The 15,136-nt window shown below is 37.2% G+C and overlaps 1 long non-coding RNA gene across 1 annotated transcript; it reads left to right on the top strand.

Moving 5' to 3' along the window:
• The first annotated feature begins 2,104 nt into the window (after window positions 1-2,104).
• On the top strand, window positions 2,105-2,861 carry LOC116656053. Its single transcript, XR_004311070.1, has 2 exons — window positions 2,105-2,453; window positions 2,516-2,861. It is a non-coding gene; the product is annotated as an uncharacterized LOC116656053 (long non-coding RNA).
• Window positions 2,862-15,136: the final 12,275 nt, after the last annotated feature.

Genomic DNA, 15,136 nt, shown 5'->3' with positions numbered 1-15,136 from the left:
ACGGGTTTTTCCCCTCTCGAGATTCTCTGGAGTTTTTATTACAATTTTCCCCAGAATGAAATATAAAAAAAAAACATATATAAAGTAAAAGGAAAGAAGGGGGTGCGTGGGCAGGAACTGGCGGCAAGAGCTAATGGATTCTATTTAACTTCCACTGACTGCTAATGGATTTTTCTTGACCCCAAATGAAAATGCGCATCGAAATGCGATTGAAAAATGCTTATAAAAAATAGAAGAAGGAAGTAACAACCAGAGAGGAGAGTATAATGGAGCAGTGGGTACAAAAAAAAAAGAAAATAATAGCAACAAACGAAGCTAAATGAATTGAAAATGGGAGTGAAATGCAACGGAAAAAAATAAGGAAAATCTAGGAGAGTGGGGAATCTAATGAAAGTGAGTGGCGACTATCCACCTGGTCCTAAGCCAGTTAAATCTCTGAACACTTCATATTTTGTCCGCCAATCTTCAGTATCACTTCCACAAAGACTTCAACAGTTGCTAATTATCACAGACACTTCTTCATTCTGATGAGTTTACCGAAAAGGGGATGAATCACCTGAAAAGGGTAAGAATTATGTCCCAAGCAGCGTTATGCCTCAACAATTTTTCTTTATTACTTCTGCTTCTTGTACGCGGTGTAGGTGGTAACAATGCAACACTCTTCTGAAGAGTCTCCCACGAAAAATAGAAGCCGCCAGTCGCCTAAAATAAATCAACTTCCGCTTCGCTGGCCGCTGAGTCCAAAGAACCCAACAATTTTGAATCAGAATAGGATAAATGTGGACAACCGTAATACTCTAGAAAAAGCCAGGGAAATAAAATACTTTCTTTTGGATAGCCACTTTCTTAGCCCGTTGGTCACACACGTACCTATGGAGCCAAGTAGGCTTTGACCTTCGAAAAGTTGAGGGCCTAAATTGCTTGCGAAATATTATTCAGTCACCACTCGGCTGCAGCACAGAGCAGTTCTATTTATTAAATTTTTTTTTTTATTTATTCTTTAATTTTTATTTATTTTGGGTACTCTTAAATTATTTTAATATTCATATTAATTGCTCAAAATTCGCCCCCAAATCGTCGTCCCTCTTTTTCCTCCTGGTCATCATCCATAATTTCTTAAATGAATTTATTTTTTTTCACACTTTTTATTTATTATATAACCTGGACTCTAAAGATTTTCCGCTCGTCTAAACGGGAATTCTTATATTATTTAATTTTTTTTTATTCAATTTTAAAATAATGGGTTCTTATTCTAATCGAATCTTAGATCCTTCGGTGACTGTCTTCCATCCGTAATCAGATACTTATTTTATTTTTTAATTCTTTATTATTTATTGCGAAGAGCAATCGTTATATCTCCTTGCCCTTGGTTTGGCCCTGGTGATATATTCTTCCCCTTCACCATCCTGCATCTATATTTGAGTACTTATTTTCTTATTTTTTATTATTTTATATTCTTTATTTATGTCTACTTAAATTACATCTTAATGAGTACCCTGAATTTTCATGGGTTCTATATTCTTCCCCTTCACCATCCTGCATCTATTTTTGAGTACTTATTTTCTTATTTTTTTATGATTTTATATTCTATATTTATGTCTACTTAAAATACCTCTTAATGAATATCCTGATTTTTCATGGGTTCTATATTCTTCCTCTTCACAATCCTGAATCCATATTTAAACTCTTATTTTATTTTTTAATTTATATTCATATACCAGGAATCTTGTCTTCTTCTGTCTGTTCGACTTCTTATTTCAATTTTCTACATTTAATTCTACTTATTTTTATATTTTATTTTTCAAATACATTCGCTCCAGGGCAACCGATTATTATTTGCTTCTTTATTTTTAAATTACCAAGACTCTGGATTTTTTAGTTCCATTGTTCCCTTATTTCCTTATATTTATTTTATTTTATTCAGTTTTTATTTATTTTTTTGTTAAATAATTTACAAACCAAGTCGATCTATGTTCTGGTCTTAGTCCTTGGTTTTATTTTCCGCCTCTGTGGACTCTCAAAATGTTCTATAATTTTTAAAAACATTGAGACGCTCTCAAAATAGTCTAATATGGCGTTACACAAATTCATAAGTCTAGAAGCCAAATGGCCTTTGGGCCCTCTGACATAACTGCGGGTCAGTCACTCGTCAGGGGACAGAACCTGGCCACCTGTGGGCAGCGAAAGAGACTGGATTAGGGCCGGAGAGTGAGAAGGGCCTCCCAGGAAAAAGAAGAGGTGATAGAGGGTGCATCGCCGTTCCGCTTCAGATGCACTTGAGAGCGGAATGCTTTGCATAAGATACAAAAACCTGACCTAACCAACGCAGACTTCCGGTCTCTCGAAGCGCGTTGAAAGTCAGTATCGCCCCTCTCTTTCTTTCTTGCAATGGCCATCTCTTTCCATCCATTGTTGAGCACTTCACACACATACGATAATCATTTCACATTACGGTAAGATAATGATTTCATTATGTATTTTTCATGTTATTAATTATATTTTTCCCTCGCCGCAGACCTGGAAAATAGTGGGAAAATAATTATTGGTCTACAAATTTTCCTCCTTTAGACAATATCATGCTGATAATTGTATGTGTGCCCCCTTTTGAAAGGGAAGTTCAACTCGGGTCGCCAAGCAGTCAAGAGTTTCTTGAAGAGCCGCAAACTAATGGCAGTTGCGTGTTTCTTGATCCAATCCCGAATCATTTACTTGTTGCAGGTTTCGGGACGCCTAGATGGATTTTTAATGACATTGAAGACCTGGATACTATTTGATTGTCAATAAAAATTATAGAATCGGATCACTGACCCTTAACTTGCTTTATTAAACAAAGAAAAATAAATAAATGTCTAAAAATTGAAGTTTTTTGAATCATTTTCTTTGCGTTTTAACTTAGGGGGCATTTGATTTGTCAAAAATTTATCAAATATTAAATCTATCAAACACTGCCCTCAAGAAATTTTCCAACTAGGTTAATCACTAATATTTGGAGTTCAATCAATCAAAAATATAGCTTTCCACCTTTGGGCATTTTCGTATAAATAATACTTTGCCTTAATCCATGACCCAAAATCAGGTTGACGCCTTTTTCGGCCATCACACACCTTTTTCTCAGTTTTCTCATGTTTTTGTTTGATCTTTTTGGTAAATATTTTTTTATTTGGTAGCGCCAGTTTTAAGTGGCAACTAAGGCGTGGAATATTGCCACCAAATCGATTTTTGATGAAAATGCAGCAGCCAGAAAAATAATTAATCAAATATCAAATAAACCAGAAGGCAAAGACTGGTTTAGTTGGCCATCAAAAATATATCACTAAATATAAATTTTCAAAAATCGTATAAATGACAGAAAAAGTGGTAGTACCCCAAGAAAATAAAATACCTTCTTTTGGCTAGCCATTTTCTTAGCCCTTTGGTCACACAACATTCTGAAAACTTATGGAGCTAAGTAGGCTTTGACCTTATAAAGGTTGAGGGCCTAAATTGCTTCAAAAATATTTTTCAGTTACCAATCGGCTGCAGCACAGAGCAGTTCTATTTATTTAATCATTTTTTTTTTATTTTTTTCATTTGTTGCCCCTCAAACATTTTATTTTTGGACGAGGCAGTTACTTCATCGAAATATTTAATTATTTTAAAATTCAAAATAATTTCTAAGATTCGCTTCCAAGTCGTCGTCCTCCTGGTCAGCTTCCATAATTTCTTAAATTAATTTTTTTCTTACTTATTTTATTTAATTTAAACATTTAATGAGTTGGACTCTAAAGATTTTCCGCTCGTCCAAACGGATATTTTCTGATATATACTTTTTTTAAATTTCAATTTTACTATATTTCATATTTATTTTTGTTAATTATTTAATTTAACTTTTAATGCTTTGGGATCTAAAAATTTTCCGCTCGTCCGAACGGATATTTTCCTATATTTAATTTTTTTAAATTCAATTTTACTATATTTTATATTTATTTTAAAATTTAGATCAAATATAAATAATTTACATTTATTTTAATGAGCTCTTATTTTTATGTTTTTTATTCCAATCGATTTAACTTACCTGGACTCTCAAGATCCCTTGCTGAATCTTATCCATCAATGTTCAGGCTCTTCTTTTCTTACTTAAATGTATTAAAAATTATGTTTATTCTTTTATGTTACATACTTCTTATTCAAATATTTTTGGAACTTCTGGTCCTCCATCTTGTTCTGTTTATGCACCTATTTTCTTATTTTAATTTTTTAAATGTTAAAACAAAACATAATTAATTGAATAAAATTTAAATAAAACCTGATAGTGAATACTAGTTTAGTTATTCATTAAAAGTACATATAGCCTTTCTTTAGTGATTTTTGAAACCAAAAATAGTGGAAATCAGTGATCCCCTATCCTGGCTAGGATGTTCATTGATTTTCATTGGACAAAATCAAGTCCTGCCATTTGTTTGTAGCTTCTTCAGTTCACAATTGAACCGCAAATGAAGTCACACCCACATGCACTTACACATCGTAATAAGTCACGCACAATTGCACAACCAATCGACCACCCCTCGCCCCCACTGCACCCCCTCGTTCTCCACACTTCGGTGTCTTAACCCCTCGATTGTTGTCTGTCCCCGAGGTGAAGAGAAGCCAACAAGAGCAATTACACTGTGCGACAAAAAAAAAAAAACGAAATACACTTGGGAAACGAGATAGTGTAGGTTGTTAATCTGGTCGAAGAGAACTCCAAAATATTTTTTTTATATTTTTGGAACCCTCCAATTTTTATTTATTTAAAAAAAACCGTTTTTCAGGACCTGTTTGCGCTTAAAAATTCCTGAACGCGTTTTTTTCAACCGATTTCAAAATTTTCGGTGTTTTTCAATAGTTAAATGTTGTAGCTTTTGAAAAAAAACTATATCTTCGATTTTGGTGAACAAAAAGGACAAAATTTTTACACCTGAAACTGAAGTTTTCGACTTTTAATCGTGTTTTTCGGATTTTGATGCCAGTTTTTCGGTATAACTTACAAAAATTCGGCCATTTTTGATACATGTCAATGTTGCCTCATTCATTCTGAATAAAACGAGACAAATTTCATCAAAAAATTATGAAAATTGGTGAAGTTATAACGCTTTTCCCAACAAAAGTCAACTCAACCTAGCGAGCGCTTCGGAGGAACAATGTGTATAAAAATAAGAATATATTGCTTTCTTCTGACAAAAATTCTGTCATTTATGCCACATATTAATATTGTCTCATTAATACTGAATAAAACGAGACAAATTTTATTAAAAAATAATACAAATTGTTGAAGTTATAACGCTTTTCCCAAAAAAAGTCAATAAAACCATGGGAGCACTATAAGAAGAAGAGCATATTCCTTTCTTAACACACTGTAACTCCGGAGCGTACGCAAGGTTGAATTGACTTTTTTTGGGAAAAGCGTTATAACTTCAACAATTTTCATAATTTTTTGATGAAATTTGTCTCGTTTTATTCAGAATGAATGAGGCAACATTGACATGTATCAAAAATGGCCGAATTTTTGTAAGTTATACCGAAAAACTGGCATCAAAATCCGAAAAACACGATTAAAAGTCAAAAACTTCAGTTTCAGGTGTAAAAATGTTGTCCTTTTTGTTCACCAAAATCGAAGATATAGTTTTTTTTCAAAAGCTACAACATTTAACTATTGAAAAACACCAAAAATTTTGAAATCGGTTGAAAAAAACGCGTTCAGGAATTTTTAAGCGCAAAAAGGTCCTGAAAAACGGTTTTTTTTAAATAAATAAAAATTGGAGGGTTCCAAAAATATAAAAAAAATATTTTGGAGTTCTCTTCGACCAGATTAACAACCTACACTATCTCGTTTCACAAGTGTTTTTTCACTGTCGCACCGTGTTATTAACCATAAACAATTGAGAAGTTCCCACAGTTCGAGAGGGTTTCGCCCATCACCCCGCCTCTCGGCTTCCCCCTCGAGAAAAGAACAGCTGTATAAGCACCGCGGGGTGGGGACGAGGGGGTGGGTTTTCCCTGGCAGCAGGTGCAGGCGGAGGGTGGAGGGTTAAAGGTTGTACCGGTGAAACCCAAAGGAAACTTGTTGAGCTGGACGACGTTTTCGTACCGCTTCGCTGACTTCTTGCCAGTCAGGTTGGTGGGTTAAGAGGGTGTCATGGGAGGGTTAAGGATGCGAGGGTCGGAAGACATATAACTTAACCCAGGGGAGTCCCAGGGAATCGTCCTCATCATTATTGCAGTCATCAACAAAGCTGAGAGAAAATATCTGTTAACACAACAGCGTTGGCCTGACTGGGGGGTTAAAAGAGGGTGGGTGGCCGAAATCTAGACCACACCGAAAATAAATCATATAAAATATCAATTTCACAAAGTGTGGGAACTACAAATAGCCTTACCACTAAGAAATATTAAAGCAAAAAAATTAGGAAGACAACTCTGCGCTTTGCATAAAATACGACTTTGGTCACTCTAAAGTCAAAACTTTTTACAAATTTAATTAAAGCACAGTTTTCAGTGCAGCAACTATTTCAATTGCGGTTTTCCTCGCTTTGGCTTCTCTTCGCCACCAACAATAAACAAAATCAAATTTCTATAAACAAAAACAGTGGTTGGCTATTTCCAAATACCAAAAAGGGTCATCAGGTGAACAAACAATCGGCGAAGAGGCCGAGCTACTAACTATAGCTCCAAAGGCAAAAATAACAAATTTTGAAGGGGACAGCTGAGGAGGAGGTCGATGATTGCCTGAGGTGCTTCAAGGGGTTGTCCTGGCAACCTGAAGACCAATTAATTGCAACCATGAAAAAACAGTTGACGGTCTTCCTTAAGTAAGCAAACTGATGTTTGCGAGGGTGACCGAGGCGAAGCATGACAGCAATCGGGTTGGCCGCCTCCAAAGGGAGTCATTGACTCAAAGGGAATGCGGCGAAAAAAAACAGAGAAATGATAAAAGGTAGCAGGAGATAAAATGATAAAAGTCAACGCTACAAAGTCGCCAGTACTCCTCTTAAAGCCTTAAATGGAGCCAGCAAGTCAATCAGTTTTAAGTAGGAGTTAGGTAATTAGCACAGAATTACTATTCTATATTAGTTGACAAAGTGGAAGAATCTTAACGAGGCAACACTTTTTAAAGAAAATACCCAGTCGGACTTTTCGGTGCTAGCAGCGTTTCGGTGCATTCCGGCAGGCATCTTTCGTACCTTGTTCTCACCCACCCCGAGTTGAGAGAGGGAATTTGTTCTCTCAACATAGATTTCGCTCTCAAAAAACTGGACTTAGAAAATTTTCGTCTCGCTTGGGACTTAGAAAAATTTATGCGTGGGACTTTTAACTTAGAAAAAATTATTTCATGAACAATTCAACGTATATTATTTAAGTTTACCAATTTATGTTCTATAATAATTTTATTGAAGTACATAATTTAAACATAGCTCAATATTTAATGAAAAATATTATTTATATAAGGAATTTTTTTTTTTACATTAACTGAGGGCAGCAAAAAAATAATCCCGCGTAATTAGTGTGCGTTTTGTGCAGCGTTTTTATGCTAAATCAACCTAAATCGAAACGGTCACATAGGGTTGTTCATAGTGAGTCGCATTGGTTTATTATTGTGAAATGGTAAGTTTACTGCTCCGTTCATTCAATTATTTATATTTTATTGTGTTGATAATGATGAATAAACGTTATTTCATTAAACAAATATTTTCAGTTCTGGCTGTACTAGAAATGTGGACGTCTCAATATTTTTATTTGTATGAATCTTAAATAATTTGTTTTTCTTTTTAATTTATTTTCAGCTTTTTGTTATTTCTTTTTATATCTTTTCAGTTTTATTTGTTTAAGATTAATAAATAATAAATATAATTAATAATAAATAAATATGACACACAACGCATTTCGAATTTAGTAAAAATCAATGGGCATGGTTGGGAAAAACAAAAACAAAAACCAAAAGCAAAGCAAAAAGCAAGGGACATTTTTTTCAACCAGAAAATCCCTGGGTGAGATTTCGCGCCGATCTCCCCTAGCCGGTAAGCTTGCGGGTAGGGGAGAACCGCCTTCTTTTTCCGATCGCCAAGCATATTGATACTCGCTCCGCTGGGTGAGAAAAGCGGCCACGCCAATGTAAATCGGAATGATGGTTTTCCGCAGATGGGAGTGCGCCGCGCACTCCCATTTCCTACCGCGAGATGCGCGTTTGGCGAGCGCCAGGCACGACTGGGTAATCTTTAGGGTTGTATTAAATTATTTCAACTTGGGTCACTCTAAAAAAACACTAACAACTGTGGTCAGTCTGAGAATTGTCCAATGTTTTAAGCAAATGAGTGTCGGTTTTTGTTTGTTATAAAAAATAAATAACTCTATATTATATATACAAAGTGTATATCTACAAGTGCAAAATAATCTATTAAAATGTTTTATTAATAATTGCAACTTTGGTCACTCTACAAAAATACTACCAACTTTGGTCAGTCTAAGAAATGTCAAATGACTGGCGACTTTTTGATAGAAACTTGAAATTTTAAGTACAATACTACCTTGTTAAAATATTACTTAATATATTTATAATAAGCACTTCACTAAAACTATATTTAAAAGCAAATTATATATTAACAATCATTAAATTAATTTTAATGCTTTTCCTTTTCCCCATTTTTTTGGCGATTAATGAAACACTTTCATTGCTTTTGCTTAAAAAAATATGCAATAATTGTGTGGAAACAATTTCAAAGCTCTCATTTTGAAGGAAATCGTGAATTTTTCACTGGCTTTTGGCATGCTTCTGTTTGTGCCACAGAAGCCAGCGAGCTCATCTGCAGCATGATTATTGGAAATGCCCCACATGCCGCAAATTTTCATGCCTTTTTGCCACTTTCACGCCGAACGCTCCTCAATGGCTGCCTCAATTTGTGCGATCTGCGATATCGCGGCTGGCAATTTGGCCAACTCTTGATGTATCAATAACGAGTCTCATATCAGCCGCTTGTCCCATGCAGGCCCCCCCCTTAATTTTGCGCCAACTTGGCCAGTTGTCCACACACACACATATGGGGTCAGCTAACGGGACTTATTTTCCTCCGCCAGCATCGGCCTTCCCCGGCCATCATTTCCCCTCCAGCTACCAGCTCCAGCTCCAACTCCAGCTCCTTTGGCTGCATTTTCGTTCGTCTGCGCCGTTGGCCAAAAACGAGTTGCAACAATTGCCCCCCAACTCAATTTGGTGGCTCAGATGCGGCTGCTTCTTTGCCTGCAACACGTTGCATGCGTCCCATAACGGTAATATAATGGCGTGTGTGCGTCTGCCACTGAAAAATACATTTATTTAATAGATTTTAAGTATCTCTTCTTAAAAATTATTTGATTATAAGATAGCTCTTTAATATTATTTAATTTAAATTATCTCTTAATTAATTTTGAATATTAAATATTATATATATTTTTCAGTGTAACCTACCTTCATTGAATTCCCTGTTTTCCTCACATGTTGGCCTGTCGCATTGGTAATTAATTTGGCATAGGTGCGCCGCAAAAAAAAGGAAAAAAATAAAGCCAGCGACAAATAAATAATTGCGAATGCCTGGTACAAACTAAGAGAGACAAACACATTGTGGCAAGTTACTTATGCAGTTGCCCCTTCATCTCCTGAAAAATCTTGGCCAAGGCTAACAGAGTTGACCAAAGCCCATGAATGATACGATAAAGGCTTTCAGGCCTAAACTGATTTTGGGAACTTAAAATGAGGGCTGCAGAGGAGGTCAAAGGACATCTTAGATGTGCTCTACAAAGATCTTAAATAAATTCTATAAAATATATATTGAAAAATTGTGATTATATTATAGCCTTAAATAGCAGTTTTTCCTTAATACTCTTTAGATTTAAAAATATACAAGTATATGCTAATATTTAATAATAGCCTTAAGAAACCACTTTAAACTTTGTATAAAATATACGTCATAGTATTATAATCTCTTAATATTTTCCTTAAAGGATATTAATATTTCAGGTTACCTTAGAACACCTTTTAAGTTTCAAAGAGTATTTCTAGAGGAAGTATCCCTGACTAGGACAAGCCAATCTCTTCACCGAAATTAACCAACTTTAGGGCCAAGTTGGCTACCACTTTCCAGCACTTTTCAAAGCAAAATCGAGCCCAGGTAATGCCCAGCTAGAAGATGGACACTACTGTTGATACATTGTCCTGAAATTTTGGGTTTTTGTTTTGAAAACTCAATCGTTGGGCCTGAAATTCGATTGTGGCACTTGCTACTAATTAAGCGCCCGTTTGCAACAGCAAGCAGCACTTGCAGCTGGAGTTGCACTTTTCTGGGCCGGATCGGAGGCAATCCAATTATGCAACCCGGACTACCTACACATACACCCCAACAATACATCTCTCTCCGGTGTCCAATATGCTGACAAATCCCAAAAAAAAAGCTGACCAAGGCATCTGAGTCTGAATCCATATCCCCCATTTCCAACTCCATTTCCATTTCCAATTCGTTTACCTTGAGTTCTTGTCCGAAATTCGGAATTGTTTGTCCAACTGCTTGGGCATTTCGTTCACGTAAAATGTGCAGAATTAAGCCACCGAAATTATTAATTTCCAGAGACGCCGACGTGTTTCGTGTTAACCCATTGTTGACCCAAAGTCTACCCCCAATTGGCATTTCGCATTCTGAATTTTCTTGCCGCTTCTTTTGTTTTCTGTTTGGTTTTTTTTTTTGCGGATCACTTCCCGTTTCCTTGTTGCAATTAGCAAATTGTTCTTGTGTTGAACGAAGAACTGATATGAGTGTGTGCCACGCCCCGGCTAGTTTTCCCGCATTTTTCCCCACCACCCTACACCCCACTCTACCCCTGCATTTGGATAATTGTGAGAGTCGATTGTGAGGAGGTGGGAGTATTTCGGTTTTTGGCTCACTTCTTTTTCGGCGGTTGAGGGCCACAATTAGCAACTCGAAGCGGGCCAATTTGCACAAGGCCAGCACTGACCGCACCCCCACCCACGACCCACCCGACTTTCCCGGGCATTTTCCTTAACCACTGTGTGGAAATGAGCAATTTTTGCATGTGAGTGGGCGGTCTGCGGCACATTTTCCTGTGAAACTTCTTCGGGGTTTACACTGTAATTCCCCCGTTTCAGGGGCAAAGGTAATTTAAAAGGGCGGCCGGCAGGTGGGCAGTGGTTCAAGAGGTTCATAAAACATGTCCGATGGTCTGTGGCATTCAACTTTAATTCGTATTCCTTTGTTTCCGACCAATGACCCTTGTTAGTCCGAAGGAAGTAACTTCCTGTAGCCAATCATAGATTTGAAAACTCATTTTCCCAAAATCATCTCATAGTTTACCAAACTATAGATACTTTGGGGTTTATTGTAATCGAAAATTCAGTCTAAATTTTGTTCTATACTTGGATTACTTTGGCCCCTGTAGCGTGTAACGGTATTCTGAGCTGATTAGGAAGGATTCGTACTTGCGAGGGCACGCTATAGAGTCCGGCTCTAGCTCGTCGGCTTTGGGGATGGAGATCTTGCTTCGTACAAATCCTAACACGGCCACATTTAATATTAAATAAAGTCCAGAATTGAGCGTGCAGGCGACAAGATAGACAGATAGATGCTAAACCGGAAGAGCGGAAGAATTAATTCGACGCGGAAGAGATGGAGTTAGAAAGAGAGAGAGAGGAGAGAAGTAGAAAGTTTGCGATGCCATAGATGTAAATAGGCTCGCGTACTGCCCACCCTACCTTTGGTCACAGTCCGATAAAGCATTGCTTTAGTGACCCCTTTCACACCCTACAACCGTGGAGTCATCAGCTCAGTTCAAACAGGAGGTTTTCAATTCATTATAAAACAGATTTAATTCAATTTAAAACTAATAAAAATTTGGCTAAGGCTAAAGAGGTGTTCGACATTATTCCTAATTGTTTGCTTGCATAAACAAATAGTCTAATAATACGGGAGGAAAGCTTATAAGTAAGATTTATAAAACAATATAAATTAATGTAAATGTTTAAAGAGATATGGGTTTATATATAATATAATAAAATTTGGCATGAGTAAATATCGGTTTTTTTTTTTTAGGGATAAATAAATTTCAAAATAAAGGTATTAGAAAAAAATGATAATATTTAAAATTCATTAGGATAGGGTATTCATTAGTCATCAGTTAAATCATTTAAATGAAATTCGTGCTCTTGTTATTTTTTTTTATGTTAAGATGAAGGAGGAATGGATTAAATATAATATTAAAATTCAGTGGGACTCAAAAAATTTTTTTTACAGTGTATATGTAAAAGGTAAATAGACCACTCACTGTAAATCCATCGGCGAAAGATCGATCTCTGCTTTGGGTTGCTGTAAATGAGTGTAATGAGGCTTTTGCACACCATAGAATTTTAAAACAACCTTATTTTCGCACGAGGATTAAAATTAAACGATTTAAAATTAAACTGACAACCATTTTGTTCGCGAAAGTTTAAAAAAAATTAAATATTATCTTCATATTTTCCAATTCCGTTTTTTTTCCACTTCACTAAAAGCCTGTAATTAATTTAAATTTAAATTTATAACTAAAACTATTGACTAAAAGAAAATAAAATTAAAACATTTTTATAACGCATGTGAATTGGGGGATGAAATGTAGATGAGAAAAGAGAGAAAAAAAATGATCGCCACGAGTTTGGAGCTGGGCGGCTGGGCTAGCGGTTTTAATAATTTCTCTTTTGCTCCTTATTCCATGGCTGGTGGGGTCAACGGCCTTTCACTTAACGGGTCTTGAATTCGTTGGGTCTGCAAATCCTCTTTACACCATCCCTACGGTTAATTTTCCGGCCACTGAGTGTTAATTTCCCGGCACCAATGTATTAGGAGATGAGGATGATGATGAAGATGGTGGTGAAGATGAGGGGGGGAGACGGATTACCCGATCGAGGTTAAGCCGCTCCTGAACTGGGAGCCTCCACCAGGAGCGCTCCCGGGGTGCTTTGAGGTGGACCGCCTGAATTTTTAAAACGGCCACAATAAGTACCCTGGAGGTATTAGAAAACATATTTCATATTCACCTGATAAATTTTGATAAGGCCGCCACGAGGTCGCGCTTTTATAAAGCCGCGAAACAAAAACAAAAAAAACCCACAAACACAGGCTTAGGCTGCCCTTATCACCGTTGCAAATCTAGATAAGCGTATGCATGTAAATAAAAAAAACATACGCATGATCTGCAACTTACTTGGTAGTTGATAAATAAAAAAAATGAACACTGCACTTGCGCTGCTCTTGCGCTGATAAAATTTACACTTGCAGAGAGATACTATTTGGGCGTCTGCACTTCTGGGTGGTTTCGAAAGAAAAGACCGAGCATGGAACAACCTACATTCCATTTAGGTTACCGGAAATGCAGAACAGCTGATATTGCAGCTTTCCTAAGCCTCCCTGCTGCAGCTGATCCCGCGCCTTAACAATTTGGCAACTCCCGAAGTAAAGCTTCGCTTTAACTATCGGTAAAAAAAAACCCAATTTACAAAGCCGATATGTATATCGATTGTATTTGTTTACAATTTTAGTTTTTTTTTTTATTATTATTTTGTTGTTTGTTTTTTTCTTTTTTTTTTTTTTAAATGACTCTTCAGTCGCCGCTACAAAGCCCCCCCGAAACATTCAGGCTAGGGTATTCTAATCCTGGTACCCTAGACTGATCCCGAGTGAAGAGGCGCTATTGTTTTATGTCCTTCGCGTGATAAGTGCCTATCAATTTCCCTTGCAAATCCTCTAGTTCGTAATACACGCTTCCCAGCTTCCTTCGAACCCTACACTTAACAAAGGACGGTCCAAATTTAGCGTTGTAGCCAGACTGGAAACAGCTCTGCCTAAAATTTCTCCGATACACTTCTTGTCCTTCCTTAAAAGTCACGTTCCGAGACCGCAAATTGTAACTCTTCTCGTTTTCGTCGTACTTTCTCTGCATTAGCCGACTCGCATTGTCTCGTGCAACTTCCAAAGAATCCTGACGGTCTAACTTCAGCGCTCGATCGTCTAACAAATTTAACTTTCTTAACAAAGAATACGTGGTCCCGGAAGTGATCATGTGTTGCCCGAACACCATATAGTAAGGCGAGGTCCCTAAACTTGAATGCATTGCTGATCTCAACGAGCAGCATATTTTGCTTAAATTTTCGTCCCAATCCCTCTGATCAGGCCGTATGTATGCTCTTATCGCCGATATCACCGATCGATTTACGCGTTCGGAAGCGTTGGCTTGGGGAGAATGTACCGCGGTAAAGGTGTGAGTTACGCGATACTGTTCCAATAATTTGCCAAACGCATGGGAACGAAACTGAGAGCCATTGTCGGACACTACGGTTTCTGGCACTCCATACGTTAAGAACAATTCTTCTTCCAAATATTTAACCACAGTACTTGTGTCAATTTTCCTAACAGGTTTCAGGAAAACGTATTTCGAAAAATGGTCCAAGACAATGAAAATACCCACATGGCCGCTTCTTGATCTAGGATAAGGCCCGAGAAAATCCATAAATAACCGTTGGAAAAATCGATGGCTTTCTGGAGCTTTCCCTAAGGGCGGTCGTAAAACGCAATTTGATGGCTTTGTGGTCCTGCATACCTCGCAAGCATTCACATAAGCCTTTACATCAGGCACTAGCCCAGGCCAAAAATAGTAACGCCTAACTCTTTCGATGGTCTTATGGATGCCCCCATGAGACGACAAAGGACTGTCGTGTGCTTTCGCTAGTATTTCGGGAACTAACTCCTTTGGAACCCAAAGTTTCCACGCGAATTCGTCGTGCATGCGATCTCCTGTTAGGTGTTCGGCCTTACGATAAACGAAACCTCCCTCAGTCTTAAGGTCAGGAAAATTAGTTTCGTTCGCCTTCACTTTATTCACTAAATCTGTGTATTCCCCCGATCTAAAATGCTCCGAGCTCAAATCCAAAAGTAGTCCGTCTCGCAAGTCCAACGCGGCTATCACTTCTTCATTAACCCGAGACAACACGTCGGGAACCAGATTGAGGGATCCCTTACGATGTTCAATCTTGAATTTGTACCTTTGCAATGATAACGCCCATCGAGCCAACCGTGTACTCAAATCCTGATTGGACATCAGCCATTTTAAT

The sequence above is a fragment of the Drosophila ananassae genome, chromosome 3R, assembly GCF_017639315.1.
Source record: "Drosophila ananassae strain 14024-0371.13 chromosome 3R, ASM1763931v2, whole genome shotgun sequence".
Taxonomy (NCBI): domain Eukaryota; kingdom Metazoa; phylum Arthropoda; class Insecta; order Diptera; family Drosophilidae; genus Drosophila; species Drosophila ananassae.
Note: the sequence above shows the minus strand (reverse complement) of the source record. Positions and strands in the feature narration are given on the sequence as shown.